Here is a 5,398-nt window from a genome sequence, read left to right on the forward strand (position 1 = left end):
TGGACCCAGAGAAACAACATTCGGATGTGAAGGAAGAAATGTGTTGTAACAGACCCACCATACACGGCAATTCCCAACAGGAGGCGAGGGAGAAAATGGCTTCAGGCCAAACTACCTCCCCCGACCCCGCCAACGCAGGTCCCTCACGTGGGATGGAGGTGGGCCAAGTTCATCAGGTCCAGGTCCCGCCCAGCACAGAGGGGTCTTCACTGCTGGCCTGGGTTCGGGTCCCCTGCCACTCAGAACCCAGCCAACAATGACGGGCGTGGACACGTGTTTTTGTCCCTGACAGAACCTCGCACTTAAACGGACTCGGAAGACGGCAGCAGGCAACTTCACACCAGGTCCTGAGACTCAGAAATACTCCAGCACCAGCTGTGGTCACCAGATCCCCTCACTCCTGGGAGGGCAAAGCACACTTTCCCCAGGTTCCCAAAAGTTCTGACGTTATCACGACAAATGTTATAAAAGAGAACAGAGTGGGAAACATGCTGCGCATCTGCAGCGGGCACCACAGCACCCTCCTTGGCGGGTGTCCACCAAAGTCATTGGCAACCAGCACGCCTGTCGCCACCCTGCGCAGTCGGGGAGCTGTCGGGAGCCCTGGCCACAACCATCGGCCAGACAGGAGGTTTCCTTTGTCCCTGACCTCACTTTCCAGCAAAATTCAGACTCTGTTATAACTGTGCTCTGAACCTAAAAAGGAGCAGGTTAGTCAGGAGTCACAGGAAATTTACTCTCTGGGAAACAATCTTGCCAACGCCATGAAGAAATCCTGATGAATTTCAAAGGGAAGTTCTGACTAGAGGGGCCTCGAGGGAATGAGGAAGAAGGGTCAGACTCATTTCTGATACAGAACCATCAAGAAAGCAAGTTCGGGGCTGCCGGCTTCAGCTCCCGTAGGTCGGCACGGCTGCATTTCCACCTGTTCCTGCCTACATCCTGCAGAGCTTCAACGGGAAGTTCTCTGTGATGAGGTGCTCAGGGTGAAGCAGCACAACAATGTTAACCTCGAACTCCACTTTTAAGTTGGTGGTCTCCAGTGTCGGGTAGGTGAAGAACTGGGGGAAGACCATGTATATGGGGACAGAGAGGCCCCGACACATGTCCCCATTGGCTATCTGAATGTTCTGAATTTCTGTGGCATGGCGGGTGTACCCTTCTGCACAGCCACAGGTCTCCACGTGCACCAGCTGCAGCTCGATGCTTTTGATGGTGGCCTCCGAGCTCTCCACCACCAGCTCTCCCGTTAGTGGGTGTGTGATAACACAGTTGGTCGAGTTGAGATGTCCTCTGATGAGAAATTTGGGGAGCAAGGCTCTCTCTTTGACATTCTGTAAGGTTTCAGGTGTGACAGTGAAGTCCACGGGACTCGGAGTCAGTTTCCCCTTCTAAGGAGCAGAGTGAATGATGAATTCACAGGTCTTAGTCAAGTCCTTGGCCAGCAGGGACCGCCTCATGTCACAGCACAGGGTATACTTAGTGAGGACCCAACGAGGTACCATGTGATAAGCCAAGGCCTGGCACACAGCAGCCCTGGGTAAAACGGCAGCTGTTTTGTAGTAAGGATGAGAAAACACAGGCAGCAGGACTGCAAACCCCTGGATGGCATCTAGACTTCACAGGCCAACCTGGGAGATGTGGGTCAGCCCCCAACTCGCTCTCACTTGCTGGGTTCTCTGCATGGGCAGCACTGAACTGGGTGCCAGGGCAAGGGCAGAGCTGTGCCCCACATGGGGAAGAGAAGCGATGCTAGTGACAGTGCTCAGAGTCCTGGAGCTCAGGCCTCCAGGGCATCTCAAAATGAGCTCTTCATACCTTAACCTGAATGTTGACAAACACGCCGTGGTAAGCCTCATACAGAACTCTTATCCTTCACGTGCAGAGGAAATTCAAAAGGAATATCTGTTTTGCCACTGGGAAATTTTCCTGGTTTCTCCATTTCGATGGTACTGTTGATAATCTGGATGGGCTTAACAGAATTATAGAATGCTTCAAACACACCCACACTCTTGGCGCTGAGTTGGAGGTTCATGGCTCCTTCCACTGTCAAGGAGACTCCCTGGCGCTGGACCGAATCCTTCCCAGATATGACCACCACCCCGGAGAGCATTTCCCTGGTGTGATAAACCTTGTTCGCGCTTTTAACCTTAATGTCCAGGGCGGTCCCCATCTCAAATACTCCATTTCGGGAAACACTTCCAGCCACGCATGACCCAAGGGAAAGGAGGGCACCCCGTAGATGCTATCTTGTTCACCACTTTTATCACACAGTTTGTTTGCCAGATTACTGAAGGGGAAGCTAAGGAAGAGATCTGGTCATCTGTTAATTACTTATTCTTCATTTCTACTTCTTTAATCTATGGAAATAGCCAACAGGTTAGGCAAGATATTGTTTGATCAAAAGATTTAAAAATTATGCTAGGGCCGGAAATGAGTAGAGCATGCGGGTGCCTGATTTAAAAGTGAGTTAAAATGTAGCTTTGCTAAATTAACAAGAAACGAGATTTTCTGCTGAGGACAGCTTCCTGCAAAGAATTGCTTACAACTGCCCCCCCCAGGCCCCTGTCAGACGTCATTTCATTTCTATGGGATTAGGGTCAAAGGTCCACCTTCTGTAACTTCATGCTGAGAAAGGGCATTGAGGTCTTATAGTGAACATTATCGACATGGGTTTGAAGCATCTCTCTGCTGACAGCTTTAGTTGCTCATTTACATATAAGGGCAGAACAAGCTACAATTATTTTGATGCCCACAAATATGTAGATTATTATGAGCAATAGTGTTAATCCCATTCTCTTAAGGCCAGTTATTGGAATTGTGCTAGCCATATATTCAGTACTGCTCAAGATGGCACAGCTTATGTCATGGTTGCAGTCTGGTCATCATGAAGTTAGCTTTTCCCCTCTGGTGCCCATTATAGTACCCATAAAATATTCAGAAATGTGCATCAGATACTGAATCTGTGACTTTATTGTCTTAATCATTAACTGCTTGAACCTGCTATTTTGGGACGCCTGGGAGACTTCAGCTTTTCTACAAACAAGAGGCAGAGGACCTGGAGGAACATTTGTATTTGGTGAGGGGTGGTGGGGGTGGCAGAGAGTTCTATTCAGTTCCACCTCAACAGAGATCTGTGAGAAACCAGAGCAATCCAGAGAGTGAAAATGCTTTAAAGGGATAAAATGATAGCTATTCAAAGTTATATTGTTATAATTATTATTTCTATTAATAATAATGATAGTGGGGCTTAGGCTTAGGACCAATAAATTTGTGAGATAAAATGTCTTTTTACTCTTCCTTTTCCTTTCTTTAACGATGCTCCTAGAAGCTTTGGGGAGATTAATGCATGTACTTCCTGTTGAGGAAGCCCAAAGGGCTAGACATCCTGTCCCTTCCCACTGGCATGTTTCCAGTGACACTTACTAGGCTTTTCTTTTCCCATTGCACTTCTTCATAGCCTACCAATCTTGAGTTCCATTCTGAGAAGTTCTTCTCTCTCATTATTGGCAAAGCCTATCCAACCTAAACGAAGTATGTTTCCTTCCTAAATAGCCCATGTGTGAAAAGAATGGGTCTGGAATACTGCAGAGAAACAAACATGCTGCCATCACACCTATCCATATTCTAACTGTCACACGAGATGAAGGAAGAGGTCCACCACCTCTGTGGAGTCCCCACCACTGGAGTGTTTTCATACATACCTGAAACCTTACCTTGCTTATCCTCTCTGAGGATCCACTTTGTGTTGGACACTTTTTTAAACACTTCATAGGATCATCTTTGATTTTCAAACACACACACTCAAGCGAAGAGATGAACGAGGCTAGAGAAGGTTAAATCTCTTGGCCAACTTCAAAACCACAGAGGAACAGGGAATCAGCCCCAGGTGAGCCTGATTCCAAAGCACAAACTTGTGTTTTTTTCCCACATTACCATGAATTTTCAGGTTCTTCATTGTACTCTCCAGTAGATTCTAGGCAGCAGGAAGAAATGAGTTTACCTGATTTGTAACTTCAGTGCCTGGCACAGTGTTGGAATTAGTATCAGTTAATAATTAACATGCATTGCCCATTTCAGATATATTTATCATTTTGTCATCCTTTCTAAGATCTTGAGGGCAATATCTTGCCTTATACTCCTCTCAGCAGCCAGACTGCTCCAATATATTACAGATGTGTTGTTTATTTCTCCTCACCTTAACTGTCACCTGATGAGTGACAGGAAAAATCATGAGTTCAGTGACTGTATGTAGAAAAGATTATTTCTCCAGAGATTAAACACCTAACCCCAGTCAGCCAATGAATGTCTGACAATGGATGGCTCCATATCATACTATTCTGAAAAAAGAGTGAAGTGGGTGTCCCAATGAATGTTGTTCTTTGCATACAAAGGATGGTACCTCATACTGAGGGCTTCCCTTCAATGTGTTCTAAATAATTTCCTTCACACGTCAAACAAGGCAACTTTTTCTTTTATGTTTCTTGTTGAAAGCCAGTTTATCCACACAGTGAGGAAAGAAGAGGAAGTCGGGAGTTTCTGGATGGTGTTTACATTTTCTCCTGACATATTTTGTTCTGAAATATTTGTTCTTCCAAGAATCTGACATAGTATCTTGTTAGTACCCTCAGGCTGTCCACATTTTAACCTTATCCCAGCCTTAAACGTTAGCTTCGCTCGATTATGTATGCAGTTAAAGTGTTTGTTTAGAGAGCTTTCCATCACAAGCACAAAATAATAATCAGGTATCATTTTGTCAGCCTATGTTGCCAGCAAAACTCTTCTTGATATTTTCCCAAATTTGCCTCACATTAACTCACCTTGTTTCTACTTCTTGACTCCTTGTCCCCTTCCTTCCTGAAGTATTGAGAACACGAATCTCCCTGTCAAGTTAATTCCTCACTCTTTTGCCAAACATTCTTTATTTCATTTATTTATTGGGCTCATTCATATCCCCAGAGTTTACAATAATCCAGAGATTCACTGAATTCCAGTTTAGTATTTTCTTTGCCACTAAATTCATCTCTTTATTACTGTTCAAGCTTTAGCAGTATGCTTTAGTGCCAGAAAATACAACATTTATCTCACAGCTGAAGTGCAAATAGGATATTCCTCCAAATATCTTGCTCTTTATCCAGGAGCTATAAAAGACCAAAAAAAAAAATTCTTTGTAACTTAATGTCAGCATCCTAGCTCCAGCTGTGCTGTGTACAATTATAATAACAACCATCATATGTACAACTTAAGCTTGGTCAAATATTTACTAAATGCACACAATGTTGTAGTAATACCTCAATTCTCTTTGTGTTAATTTTCAAGAGTATTAAATCATTTGAGTTAAAATATGAAAAGTGGTTTTACATTTGTCAACACTAACATTAAGGAAACCTCACTCACC

At 44.6% G+C, this 5,398-nt stretch overlaps 1 pseudogene; it reads right to left on the bottom strand.

Moving 5' to 3' along the window:
* Nucleotides 1-711: 711 nt before the first annotated feature.
* Nucleotides 712-4,922, bottom strand: LOC111168216 (vacuolar protein sorting-associated protein 26C-like; annotated as a pseudogene).
* Nucleotides 4,923-5,398: the final 476 nt, after the last annotated feature.

Source organism: Delphinapterus leucas, chromosome 14, assembly GCF_059928025.1.
Source record: "Delphinapterus leucas isolate spDelLeu-1000000601 "Yukka" chromosome 14, BTC_Dleu_Yukka2, whole genome shotgun sequence".
NCBI classification, from domain to species: domain Eukaryota; kingdom Metazoa; phylum Chordata; class Mammalia; order Artiodactyla; family Monodontidae; genus Delphinapterus; species Delphinapterus leucas.